We start from the raw sequence: 15,280 nt of genomic DNA, 5'->3' as shown, positions 1-15,280 counted from the left end.
CCGAGTCATCGGGCTTGGAGGTCAGATGGACACCCACCAGGTTTCGCAATAAGCACAATGAGTCTGGCCGGACACCTTCCATGACATCGCCCATCCGGAGAGAGGGTCCTCTATGACGGCCTAAAACTTGACATAAAAGCAGGTAGCTATGCCGCCACGGCATGGGGTAGATGTGGCGTTCGAGCATTTAACGGTTTCACGGAGCCCGTCATTGCTCACCAGGAAGCTGTATCCAGCTCGTCTGGCACATGTGGATGAACATCGCGAAACGCTCAGACAGCATCCGTGAAAGAGACAAATGCAGGAATGTATTTACCGACTGAATTTTCACGTCACATTGGTCGTTATGGTTCCGCCCACAGTGCGTCCCGACATGGCGCGATTACTATTAGAATATTTTCAGAAATTCTCGTGTGTTTCTGATATGTCGGGTGGAGAACTACTAACTATGAAATGTCTTTTTAGCTTACTTCCTCCAATAATGATATACCAAGGTAAAAGAGTAAATCTTTTACAGTTGCATGGCAGGTTTCACGCGGAAGCATGGACGAGGCACTCGATGACGGTAGCGGGCTGAAAGACCAAACTCTAAAATTTTAAAAGTAGAAGCTTGCGCGTGAGGTACAGGAGCCCACAAAGACGGATCGTGCAGACGGAGAGACCAAGAGCGAGATCGAGAGTACGGAGGGCAGCAGAGGCGAAGGTGAGCAGGGCGATCGGCCTGTGAATGTCGAGACCGAGGATGAGGACTCCTTGTCGAGCAAGATGGTTTAAATGGAGGATGAGGAGAAGCTCAAGAAACCATTATGTGTGTGGCCGGCACCTTTAGTCCATTCCTTATCACCCCCCTCCTCCCCCCATCAATAAAGACATGTTGCGGCGCATGCTGAAGAGCGCTGCGCCGCAAAACAAAGACGTTCGGTGCGGGTGCGCGGCGCGAGCACGTAAAAGAAGCATACATACATACATACGTACGTACGTACGTACGTACATACATACATACATACATACATACATACATACATACACACACACACACACACACACACACACACACACACACACACACACACACACACACACACATACATACATACATACATACATACATACATACATACATACATACATACATACATACATACATACATACATACATACATACATACATACATACATACATACATACATACATACATACATACATACATACATACATACATACATACATACATACATACATACATACATACATACATACATACATACATACATACATACATACATACATACATACATACATACATACATACATACATACATACATACATACATATAAAGTATACTGACACATGCCTAAAAACTTAACAAGGTTTAACTGACGTTGCGAGCTGAGACCCGTCTTCATCAGAGGAGCATATTATAGATCCATTTCAGTATTTATAGGGGTTGGAGGAAAGCAGCTATGGTGCGCCTGATTTACACCCTAAAGAAGAAACAGAAAGAAGATACAAATTGCGAGCGGGACGTGAAGAGTCACTGTTCACAAAAGGTGTTCAGTAGCCACAATATATATATATATATATATATGTGTGTGCGTGTGAAGGAAAGAAGCCAACAGTCGCCGAGGCCAAGGAAAGCATTGGGGATGGTACTTTGTCTTCTTTTTTTAAATTTTTACTTAGATGATCACAGAAATTAGTAATGTAATCTGTTTTAGGGGAAAGATAATTAAACACAAAGTAGAAGAAAAAACAACGTGCCATGGTGGGAACCGAACCCACGACCTCCGAATATCGCGTCCTGTGCTCTTCCAACTGAGCAACATTGGCCGCTGTCCCCCCTGCTACTTTCTTGGGTACTTATGTTGTCTGTATACGAATCTTGAGAGTGTTCACCAGCGCCACCCTCAACCATGGCGGCGGACGTGGAACGTCCTGTGTTACCGCCAGCGTCACGTAGAACGTGATCAAGAGCGAGGGCGAAAGCTGTGCTAGAACCCTCTTACGCTACCTATGGCCTCAAGACTGCCAGAACCGAGACCCCCGTGAGCTACAAGCAGACAAATTAAGAGGAAATGAGCGTGCTCGTTATAATACATGAAGGAAAGAAGCCAACAGTCGCCGAGGCCAAGGAAAACATTGGGGATGGTACTTTGTCTTTTTTTTTATTTTTACTTGGATGATTACAGAAATTAGTAATGTAATCTGCTTTAGGGGAAAGATAATTAAACACAAAGTAGAAGAAAAAACAACGTGCCGATGGTTTGAACCGAACCCACGACCTCCGAATATCGCTTCCGGTGCTCTTCCAACTGAGCTACATCGGCCGCTGTCCCCCCTGCTACTTTCTTGGGTATTTATGTTGTCTGTATACGAACCTTGAGAGTGTTCACCAGCGCCACCCTCAACCATAGCGGCGGACGTGGAACGTCCTGTGTTACCGCCAGCGTCACGTAGAACGTGATCAAGAGCGAGGGCGAAAGCTGTGCTAGAACCCTCTTACGCTACCTATGGCCTCAAGACTGCCAGAACCGAGACCCCCGTGAGCTACAAGCAGACAAATTAAGAGGAAATGAGGGTGCTCGTTATAATACATGAAGGAAAGAAGCCAACAGTCGCCGAGGCCAAGGAAAACATTGGGGATGGTACTTTGTCTTTTTTTATTTTTACTTGGATGATTACAGAAATTAGTAATGTAATCTGTTTTAGGGGAAAGATAATTAAACACAAAGTAGAAGGAAAAACAACGTGCCGATGGTTTGAACCGAACCCACGACCTCCGAATATCGCGTCCGGTGCTCTTCCAACTGAGCTACATCGGCCGCTGTCCCCCCTGCTACTTTCTTGGGTATTTATGTTGTCTGTATACGAACCTTGAGAGTGTTCACCAGCGCCACCCTCAACCATAGTGGCGGACGTGGAACGTCCTGTGTTACCGCCAGCGTCACGTAGAACGTGATCAAGAGCGAGGGCGAAAGCTGTGCTAGAACCCTCTTACGCTACCTATGGCCTCAAGACTGCCAGAACCGAGACCCCCGTAAGCTAAAATTATGTATTATAACGAGCATTCTCATTTCCTCTTAATTGATCTGCTTGTAGCTTACGAAGCTATAATTATGTATTATAACGAGCACCCTCATTTCCTCTTAATTTATCTGCGTGTAGCTTACGGGGGTCTCGGTTCTGGCAGTCTTGAGGCCATAGGTAGCGTAAGAGGGTTCTAGCACAGCTTTCGCCCTCGCTCTTGATCACGTTCTACGTGACGCTGGCGGTAACACAGGTCCACATCCGCCTCTATGGTTGAGGGTGGCGCTGGTGAACACTCTCAAAGTTCGTATACAGACAAATTAAATACCCAAGAAAGTAGCAGGGGGGACAGCGGCCGATGTAGCTCAGTTGGAAGAGCACCGGACGCGATATTCGGAGGTCGTGGTTTCGGTTCCCACCATCGGCACGTTGTTTTTTCTTCTACATTGTGTTTAATTATCTTTCCCCTAAAACAGATTACATTACGAATTTCTGTGATCATCCAAGTAAAAATTAAAAAAAAAAGACGAAGTACCATCCCCAATGCTTTCCTTGGCCTCGGCGATTGTTGGCTTCTTTCCTTCATGCATTATAACGAGCACCCTCTTTTCCTATATATATATATATTGTAAAGAGGAAGTTCCAATCAGGCGGACAGATCGCCGAGAAAGAGGAACTGCCTTTTGCGGACAAGCTGTCTACAAGCTGAGCCACCCCCGCTCCGGTCTGACTCGCTACCAGTGCCCACTACCAGTGCCTGGATCCCCGCTTAACACTTGGTGGAGGTCGCGGGATTTCTCTACTACTTTCTCGCCCTGGAGCTCCGCAGCCGCCGAATTCCAACCGCAATGACTGACTCCAGCACCAACACCACCGGCCCCGCTACCTCGGCCTCTTCGGCCTCTTCAATTCCATGCTCCGGGGTGCTTCGACAGCGGGACCCGCCGTTCTTCACCGGTACCGACGATCAGGACGTGGAGGACTGGCTTTCGTCGTATGAGCGTGTAAGCACCCACAATAAGTGGGACGACGTCTTGAAACTTAACAACGTTATCTCCTACCTTACGCAAGTCGCAAAGCTGTGGTTCACAAATCACGAGGCTGACATTCCAACTTGGGCCTCGTTCAAATCTCGCTTTGTGGATGTCTTCGGTCGCCCTGCGGTCCGCAAGCTTCGCGCTGAACACCGTTTGCGCGAGCGGGTGCAGCAGACAGGCGAAACCTTCACAAGTTACATCGAAGACGTTTTAGATTTGTGCCATCGTGTAAATGCATCGATGGCTGAAGCTCAGAAGATTCGCCACATCATGATGGGCATCATGAAGGCGTATTCAACATCCTCATGGCCAAAGTGCCCCGCACTGTAAGTGATGTTGTCACGATGTGTCAAAGCTACGACGAACTTCGTCGCCAACGCATCGTCCCTCGACAACCTGAAGGCACGATCGCGGCTATGTCTGATGGCACTGTCAGCTCTGCACTTATCCAGGAAATCAAAGACTTCGTACGGGAAGAAGTTGCCCGGCAATTATCATTAATTTCAAACGTTCCGCAATCCAGCTCACACCTCGCTTCGAACATACGCCAGGTTATTCACGAACAAGTCGCCGAAGCACTTCCGCCCCCTCTACAACAACCACTTCATGCCGCTCCACTGACAGCTCCGCTCATTCATGCCGACGCTGTCTCGACGCCCGGACCCAGTCCACTGTCTTATGCTGAGGTTACCGCAAGACCAACCCCTCCTGCGCTTTTTCCATCGTACGGTTCGCCTCAGCGGGCATTTTTCACTCAGCGTCGTGCGCCACCTATTCTACGCCCTTGGCGCACAGCTCTCCGCGCCGTCGCTCTCCGTCACCGATGCGCCGCCGTTCTACCTCGCCAATGCCGGAAAACCACTAGACGCAGTTCCGCAGGCAAGAACTGCGCTTTCTTCGAACAGTGAAAGTCCTGCTTCGCCCCCGAACAATTTAATAGAAGTTACCATTGAAAATATTTGTACTCTTGCGCTTGTAGATACTGGTGCTGCTGTGTCGGTTATTGACGTTAGACTGTGCCGCTTGTTACGAAAAGTTGTTCTGCCATATTCTGGGGTTTCATTGCACACCGCCACTGCTCAGCACATCGAACCGATCGGTACCTGCACGGCTCGAGTCACCATTCAGAACGTTCTCTACGTCATCAGTTTTATCGTTCTCCGTGACTGCTCTCATGACATTATTTTAGGATGGGACTTCTTGTGTCGCAATCGCGCCGTAATTCATTGCGCTCGTGCCGAAGTAGAGTTTTTTCCGCTGTGCACCACACCGACTGCCGCTAACGTTCTTACGGAAGCCAAATGCCACGTTGCGGATGCTACTGATATCCCGCCTTCATCTGCTGCGATTGTGCCTATAAACTGTCCCTCTCTTCAAGACTGTACGGTGCTCTTCACCCCATCTTCCCTCTTCGTCTCGCGACGCTGTCTTCCCCTGCCCTGCGCCGTCCTTAGTGTACGAAGTGGACGCACCGAACTAGCCATTACTAACGATTCGTTCTATCCACTCACGTTGCAACGTGGCGAGTGCGTTGGACATGCTGAGCCTGTTCGGTCAGAAAATTTTGTGATCGTCCCGCCGGTTTTCTCCACCTGTACCGACACAATATCCCACAACGTCAGTGCCCTTAGCCCACCTCTTTCCTCATCTCCTTCACCGCCTCTGGCTACCTTCGACAAAGCCATCGACAGTGCTCTCGCTCCAGATCAACGCGCCAAGCTCCTCGACTTACTGAACCGATTCCGAGCTTCCTTTGACATCCAGCAGCTATCCTTGGGTCGTACGTCAACTGTTTCTCACCACATCTATACTGGAACGCACGCCCCATTACGCCAACGTCCTTATCGTGTATCAGCCTCAGAGCGCCGCATTATTGATGAGCAAGTCGACGACATGCTCAGTAGGGGTGTAATTCAGCCTTCCAGTAGCCCTTGGGCGTCCCCGGTCGTTTTAGTCAAGAAGAAAGACGGGTCTATTCGGTTCTGTGTGGACTACCGACGCCTTAATGCGATCACACGAAAGGACGTCTATCCGCTACCACGCATAGACGACGCGCTGGACACTGCATGGAGCGGAATTTTTCTCTTCAATCGATTTACGTTCTGGCTACTGGCAAGTTCCGATGGATGAAGACGATCGCCCTAAGACAGCTTTTGTCACCCCCGACGGGCTCTATGAGTTCAACGTCATGCCATTTGGCCTGTGTAATGCGCCCGCCACATTTGAACGCATGATGGACAGTATCCTCCGCGGTTTGAAGTGGCACACATGTCTCTGCTACTTGAATGATATTGTTGTATTTTCATCCGACTTCGCGACCCACCTAACTCGCCTTGAAACTGTCTTGCAATGCCTTAGCAACGCCGGTCTACAACTCAATCTGAAAAAGTGCCATTTCGCAGCTCGCCAACTCACTATTTTAGGGCATTTAGTGTCCAAAGATGGCATCCTTCCAGATCCATCTAAACGTCGCGCTGTCGCTGAGTTTCCGAAGCCAACATCAATCAAGCAGTTACGCAGCTTTATAGGCTTATGCTCCTATTTTAGGCGTTTCGTTCGGAACTTTGCGACCATCATTGCCCCTCTGACGCGACTTCTCAGCGCTCACAAAGATCTTTCTGCCTGGTCGCCGGCTTGCGATGCTGCTTTTACGAAATTGCGCACGATACTTACCTCACCCCCCGTATTGCGCCATTTTGACCCGGCTGCTCCTACTGAAGTGCACACCGATGCCAGCGACGTCGGCCTCGGCGCTGTTCTTGCCCAACGAAAACCCGGTGTTGATGAATACGTTGTGGCGTACGCAAGTCGAACTTTGACCAAAGCCGAGACCAACTACTCGGTGACAGAAAAGGAATGCTTGGCCATTGTTTGGGCGCTTCAGAAATTTCGGCCATACTTGTATGGGCGCCCATTCGATGTTGTTACAGACCACCACGCTTTGTGTTGGTTGTCTTCACTAAAAGACCCCACCGGCCGTCTCGCCCGCTGGTCGCTTAGACTACAAGAGTATGATATCAGAGTCATCTATCGTACAGGGCGTAAGCACTCCGACGCAGACGCTTTATCTCGCTCGCCAGTGTTGCCTGAGGCTCCGTTGTCCCCTGCCTCCAGCTCCGCCTTGTCTTCCTTGTCCATCGACGACATACCATCAGAACAGCGCAAGGATCCGTGGCTTACATCACTAATCGATCTTCTTACGAACTCGTCACTTTCACCGGCTCCTCGCGCCCTTCATCGTCAAGCGCAGCATTTCGCCCTTCGTGACCGTCTTCTCTATCGACGCAGTTATATGCCAGATGGCCGTAAGTGGCTGCTCGTCGTACCTCGCCACCTCCGTAGTGATATATGCGCATCTTGCCATAATGATCCGCAGTGTGGTCATTCGGGTGTATTTAAGACTTATGAACGGTTGCAACAGCGGTTTTACTGGCGCGGTATGTGCACCTTCGTCAACAAGTATGTGCGTTCATGCATCGACTGCCAGCGTCGCAAGCCTCCTCCTCTCCATCAGCCGGCTCCACTACAGCATCTTCCGTGCCCGCACCGACCATTCGATCGTGTTGGCATCGACTTGTATGGACCCCTGCCATATACACCTGCAGGGAATCGTTGGATCATCGTGGCCGTCCATCACCTTACTCGCTATGCGGAGACAGCAGCACTTCAGGATGCCACCGGACCCAACATCGCGTCCTTTCTTCTTCATCATTTTATTCTGCGGCACGGGGCCTCTCGTGAACTTTTAAGTGATCGAGGAAAGTCTTTCCTATCCGAGGTTGTCGAAGCGCTCCTACGCGAATGTCAGACCATCCACCGGACAGCCAGCGCGTACCACCCTCAAACCAATGGCCTCACAGAGCGCTTCAACCGCACGCTGGGTGATATGATGTCCAAGTACATCGCCTTCGACCACTCCGATTGGGACAAGATTCTCCCATTTGTAACCTATGCCTATTACACCGCCGTTCAAGCAACTACCGGATTCTCACCATTTTTTCTGCTGTACGGGCGTTAACCTTCGTCTCCACTCGACACCATCCTCCCCTACCGTCCTGATATCTCAGAGTACACATCACTTTCAGCAGCTGCCAGGCACGCTGAAGAATGTCGCAAGCTGGCTCGCTCGCTTACTTCGGACGAGCAAGCCCAGAAGAAAGCGCACAGCGACAGCAGCCACCCTGTGCATCAATTCTCTCCCGGTGCTCACGTATGGGTCTGGGTCCCATCGACACCCCCAGGTCTTACCAGCAAGTTTACTGCCAAATACCACGGACCATATCTAGTGCTCCAACAGACGTCTCCCGTCAATTACCTTGTTGAACCGCTAGCCGCTTCCACCGACCTTCGTCGCCGTGGGCGTGAGATTGTTCACGTGGACCGTTTGAAACCCTATTACGATCCCGCTATCCTTTCGTCTCCTTGAGTCGCCAGGATGGCTCCTCTTTTCTGCGGGGGCAAGATTGTAAAGAGGAAGTTCCAATCAGGCGGACAGATCGCCGAGAAAGAGGAAGTGCCTTTTGCGGACAAGCTGTCTACAAGCTGAGCCACCGCCGCTCCGGTCTGACTCGCTACCAGTGCCCACTACCAGTGCCTGGATCCCCGCTTAACAATATATATATATATATATATATATATATATATATATATATATATATATATATATATATATATATATATATATATTGTCACGGTGTTGGCGACAGGGGGTAGATTAACAGAGCCGGTACAGGTAGAATCACACGGTCCAAGGTTTGGATACGTCCTGCGAGTCCGGAGCCGATTCACTTCAACGTCGTCTTTCACTCTGAGCGCCCCCTGGCATTCCTCCCTCCTTAAGCGTAACGCACACAGTTACACGTGCACACAAGCGTACAAAAGCAACCTCCCCCCCTCAAAAAAAAGTTTGTAGATGTAGTTTGTCAGTCACCGTGCAAAGTACGGCTTCAGTCGCAAGACATGAACTGTCTCTGGACGAGGTAGCCGACGGCCTGTGTGCTCTGATCCATCCGGGAGCACCTCGTAATTGACGTTACTGATGCGTCGCACGATTTTATACGGTCCGAAGTAGCGGCAAATTAGCTTGTCTGAAAGGCCGCGGCGTCGAACAGGAGTCCACACCCAGACCTGGTCCCCGGTGTTGTAGGAAGCTTGTCTGTGGCGGAGGTTGTACCGGCGTGAATCCCTGTCCTGTTGCTGGGTGATGTGGACGCGTGCTAGTTGGCGTGCTTGCTCAGCATCTTGGGCAAACTGCTCGGCGTCAGAACAAAGTTCGGTATCTGTTTGGTAAGGGAGCATTGCGTCCAGCATCGTCCGAACCTCCCTGCCGTAAACGAGGCGAAACGGCGTGAAACGTGTGGTCTCTTGGACTGCCGTATTGTATGCGAACGTCACATATGGTACGATCGCATCCCAAGTCTTGTGCTGGGCGTCGACGTACATCGCCAGCATATCCGCGATGGTCTTATTAAGCCTTTCCGTCAGCCCATTGGTCTGCGGATGGTAAGCAGTAGCTTTTCGATGCGCCGTACCACTGAGATGAAAGACTTCGGCCATCATTTTTGAAGTAAAGGCAGTCCCTCTATCAGTAATAATACAGGTAGGAGCACCGTGCCGTAGTATGATCTGGTGTACAAAGAAATGGGCAACTTCAGACGCTGTACCACTAGGTAACGCTTTGGTCTCGGCATAGCGAGTCAGATAGTCTGTGGCGATGATTATCCAACGGTTGCCACCAGAGGACCGAGGGAAAGGACCGAGAAGGTCCATGCCGACTTGATCAAATGGTGCTCGTGGTGGTATTATGGGCATGAGGAGGCCCGCAGGCTTTGATTGCGGAACCTTCCGACGCTGACATTGCCGACAGCTCTTGACATAGCGCTTAACAACAGTGGCAAGGTTGGGCCAGTACAATGTCTGTCGTATCCTAGCAAGTGTGCGAGAATAGCCCAAGTGGCCAGATGTTGGTTCATCGTGGCACGCGGAAAGGATTTCCTCTCTCAGAGCTGTGGGTACCACGAGGAGGTAGGTTCTTGACTCGGATCTAGAGTTCTGCTTATAAAGCACACCACCTCTCAGGCAGAAAGTTGAGAGGCTCCGTGAAAAGCACTTAGGTATGGTGGCTGGCTGACCTTCTAAATAATCAATCAGTGCTCGTAAATCTGGATCTGCACGCTGCTGATGTGACATATCTGAAGCATCAACAGCTCCGAGGAAACTGTCAGCGTCATCCGTGTCTGGTGGAGCGAGCTCGACAGGCGCGCGGGAGAGCGTGTCAGCATCTTCATGCTTAAGTCCGGACTTATAAACAATAGTGAGATCGAACTCCTGTAGGCGAAGGCTCCATCGCGCCAGGCGGCCGCATGGGTCACGCAGGTTGGCCAGCCAACACAAAGAATGGTGGTCAGTGACAACTTTAAATGGGCGACCATAAAGATAGGGGCGAAATTTCGCAGCAGCCCAAATAATGGCGAGGCATTCCTTTTCAGTAGTTGAATAGTTCGTCTCGGCGCGGGATAAAGTACGGCTGGCATAGGCGATGACTCGTTCAACACCCTCTTGACGTTGCACGAGAACCGCCCCAAGGCCAATGTTACTGGCGTCGGTGTGTATTTCTGTCTCCCCCTGCTCATCGAAATGGGCCAGAACAGGCGGCGATTGGAGACGGAGACGCAGCTCGACAAAAGCAGCTTCTTGTTCGTGCGTCCAAACAAAAGGGGTGTCTCCCCGGGTGAGCTGAGTCAGCGGTTCAGCGAGATCAGCGAAGTTATCGATAAAACGCCGGTAGTAACTGCACAAGCCGAGAAATCGGCGAACAGCTTTCTTGTCACGTGGAATCGGAAATTCCGCAACAGCAGCAATCTTGTCAGGGTCGGGCTTCACGCCGGCGGCGCTGACGACATGGCCGAGAAATTTAAGCTCTCGGTAGCCAAAGTGGCATTTCTGTGGCTTAAGTGTCAAGTTAGCGGATCGAAGGGCTTCGAGTACTGACCGCAGGCGCTGAAGATGTTGTGCAAATGATTCTGCGAAGACCACCACGTCATCTAGGTAGACTAGACAACACTGCCATTTAAGGCCGGCGAGGACAGTGTCCATCATCCGCTGAAATGTGGCCGGCGCGGAACACAGGCCGAAAGGTAGAACTTTAAATTCGTAAAGGCCGTCGGGTGTGACGAAGGCCGTCTTCTCACGATCTCGCTCATCGACTTCAATCTGCCAGTAGCCACTTTTTAGATCGATGGACGAAAAATACTTTGCACGCCGAAGGCGGTCGAGAGAGTCGTCAATCCGCGGCAAGGGGTAGACATCCTTCTTGGTTACGGCGTTCAGTTTACGGTAATCGACGCAAAAACGTAACGTGCCGTCTTTCTTTTTAACTAGAACGACCGGGGAGGACCACGGGCTATTGGAAGGCTGGATAACCTCATCTTCGAGCATTTCCTTAACTTGTGACCTAATAACTTCGCGCTCGGTCGAAGAGACGCGGTAGGGGTGCTGGCGGATTGGGCGCACATTATCGAACGTCACGATCTGGTGCTTGGCGATGGGAGTTTGATTCACTTTTGACGACGATGCAAAACACTCTTTGAATTCGAGTAACAATGAAAACAGCTGGTCGCGCTGGCTGACCGATAGCTCTGAGCTGACATCGAGATTGTCGAGGGATGTGGGCGGTGGCACGGTTTCTGCGGACAAGCACTCGGAGACATCAGATATGCGTTCGGCGAAAGCTACGGAAGTGTCACGAAAAAGGTGCCGATACTCGTGCGAAAAATTTGTAACAAGTACCTTGGAATGACCACGGTGAAGATGTATCAAACTGCGGGCCACGCAGACTCCTTGTGTCAACAGTAACGATACGTTAGTTTCGGCTATTGCGTCACCATCGTTAAGGGCATTGCATTTGACATTAACGAAGGTGCTGGTTCGGGGAGGCAGAGTGACACTGTCCTCATAAACTCGAAGCACATTGAGTGGTCGCTTTGCACCGCTGAGGGCCACTGCTTTTTCAGTAGAAAACGAGACCTTAGAATTCCGGAGGTCAATAATTGCGCCATATTCACGAAGGAATTCTACGCCCAGAATCAGGTCACGCGAACAGCTTTTCAGAACAAGGCAGCTTACCACAAATGTTGATTCTTGAATTTGAACTCTGGCCGTGCACATGCCCAGAGGAGTAATCAGATGACCACCCGCGGTGCGAACGTTTGTGCCAGCCCACGGAGTCAAAACCTTCTTGAGAACTGCGGCAAACTGGCTGCTCAAAATAGAATAATCAGCGCCAGTATCCAACAGAGCCCGAACATGGCGACCATCCAGTACTACGGGTATGTCCAACGAAATCTGCTCGCGAATGTCAGGCTTCTGAGTCTTTGAGTGCTCTGCGTTGGTGTACGCGGTCTGCTTCACCTGCAATTCGTCGTCGTTGCAGGTGCGTTGTTGCAGCGTCCGTTCCACCGGCAGTTCGTCGTCGTTGCGGGTGCCTTGTTGCGTCATGTGTCCCACCGGCAATTCGTCGTCGTTGCGGGTGCGCGGTTGCGTCGTTTGTTCCACCGGCAATTCGTCGTCGTTGCGGGTGCGTGGTTGCGTCGTTTGTTCCACCGGCAATTCGTCGTCGTTGCGGGTGCGTCGTTTCGTCGTCGATTCCACCGGCAATTCGTCGTGGTTGCAGGTGCGTCGTGGTGGCGTCGAGGTGGCAGTATGATCGGTAACCGCGGACTTTTCCAATGTCGATGCGTAGTCTTTCCGTGTCCGCATCAATGGGGGGTCTCCCGCGCCGCGATTTCCAGCGAGCCTACCCCCGAAGGTCGCTGGTTTCAGTTTTCCCTCTGGGGACTGGGCGAGCGGCCCTGCGCTGCCCATGAGGAACTCGTAGCAGATGGCGACGGGCGAGACCTGGGTGACGGTGATCTAGATGGTCGCAGACGAGACGGAACGATCCGGCGCTGATCATTGACGAAATCTTCAACGGCTCGAGGCCGTTCGCCGTAGCGAGGCCGCGGAGAATCAGCGGAAAACCCTTCGAGACCTAGTCGACGGTAGGGACAGCGCCGATAGACATGACCCGGTTCGCCGCAGTGAAAGCATAGCGGCCGTCGGTCGGGGGTACGCCACTCGTCTGCTTTCCGTGTAGGCGGTCGAGAATCTGTGACGTACTGGATCACGGGGGCTGCTGTTTTCGGCCCAGCTACGTTCGGAGGAATCAGGGACGGCGACGAGGGCGGAGAGTATTGCAGCACCTGGGAGTATGTAGGGCGGTGACACTCTGGTGGTGCAGGAGGAGGAGTAGGGCCAGGTTCACCGATTGGAAATGGAGGCCGGAGCGCTTGCTGTACCTCGTCGCGGACAACGCTGGCGATGGAGGAAGGAGCTGGTTGAGGTGTGCCATACATCAGTCGGAGTTCGTCGCGCACAACGGAACGTATGAGCTCCCGTAGTGCCGATGTGTCCATGCTGTGCGATGGGAACTCAGCAGAGACGGAGGCGGCGTGGAAGGTGGGATCCCGTGCCGAAGCTCGCTGTTGAAGCACTTTCTCTATAGTGGATGTTTCAGCAAAGAATTCTGCAACAGTTTTCGGCGGGCTGCGCACCAGGCCAGCGAAAAGCTGCTCTTTGACGCCACGCATGAGGTAGCGCAGCTTTTTGTCCTCGGACATCGTAGGATCCGCACGCTTAAACAGGCGCGTCATGTCTTCTATATACGCCGCTACAGTTTCGTTAGGCATTTGGATCCGAGTGTGTAGAGCGCGTTCGGCCCGTTCGCGGCGATCTGAGCTTCCGTAAGTTGCCGCAAGATGACGTTTGAACTCACTCCAAGACCACAGCTGCTCTTCATGGTTCTCGAACCACGTCCGAGCGCCATCTTCGAGGCTGAAATATACATTTCGAAGCCGTGCAGCGTCATCCCAGAGGTTGAATGTAGCTACCCTTTCGTAGTGCTGCAACCAGTCGTCGACGTCTTCATAGGTGTCCCCGTGAAAGGTCTTTGGGACGCGGGGGTTTTGCAACGTCACGTAGGTGGGGGTCGTGCCAGGCATTGCGACGACGTCGTGGCTACTGGTAGTCATGCCCGAGGGGGAATACTCAGGTGGTAGGCCTCGTTGCCTGCGGCTAGTGCTGTGAACGGGCGTTTCCACGAATATATGACCAGCACTCCTGCTTAGCGTAGGGGTACGGGACATCAGACCTGACCTCCACCAGATTTGTCACGGTGTTGGCGACAGGGGGTAGATTAACAGAGCCGGTACAGGTAGAATCACACGGTCCAAGGTTTGGATACGTCCTGCGAGTCCGGAGCCGATTCACTTCAACGTCGTCTTTCACTCTGAGCGCCCCCTGGCAATATATATATATATATAGGAAAAGAGGGTGCTCGTTATAATGCATGAAGGAAAGAAGGAAAAGAGTGAAAACCATATATATATATATATATATATATATGTGTGTGTGTGTGTGTGTGTGTGTGCTGGGCGTTATCACTGTAAGCTCTTTTCCCAGCCCTGGCATTTTCGAAATGTGCAAATCGACAAACGACTTAAAAGAAGATAAGCCTGGCCGTGCCTTTTTTCTTTTTTTCTTGTAGCAAAGCATTATTCTGTTAACCGTCAATCCCAAAGAGCATAAGCATAAATGAATGTTTACAGTTCAGTACTTCGTGCGCACTCTAAAATTTGTGTTCTGTAAGCACTACTAATGAACCCTTTTTATGCCTTTTACGCCTTTAGTCTATATCACTATAGAAAATTGCAACAAGAGGCGCCAGCAATTCGAGTTGGCTTTTCAGTGAGAACAACATTCGCTTGATTTTTCCGTAGGCGCAACTACGAAGAATGAAGCTTTGAAAGACGAAAAAAATTTTTTTCACGTATTAACTTCCATGAATAGTCGGTGACCACGAAAGTTGCCTTTGATAGTTAGGGTTCCCATTAACGTATTCGACTAGTTCCGGACGTTTCTAAATACCGCAAGTTTTTAGTAATTGTCTATATTGTAGTCCAAACATTACCGTTTGTGAAATTAAATATCTACGACAAAAGCTTTCTTGGAAGACATAGGTAAAGAAAGGAGCGTTAATGAGTTTGAAACACAATCAAAAGCTACAATGACATACTTTGCTGACGTCACAAGCTAAGGCGTTTGTTTCCGTGTGCTCATATTTTTTCAGAAACGTCACATTTGAGCTCGTTTATCTTCGGTCTGACATGTTTAGGGGCT

This window comes from Amblyomma maculatum, chromosome 3 (assembly GCF_055883805.1).
Source record: "Amblyomma maculatum isolate TAMU_Amacu chromosome 3, ASM5588380v1, whole genome shotgun sequence".
NCBI lineage: Eukaryota > Metazoa > Arthropoda > Arachnida > Ixodida > Ixodidae > Amblyomma > Amblyomma maculatum.
Note: the sequence above shows the minus strand (reverse complement) of the source record.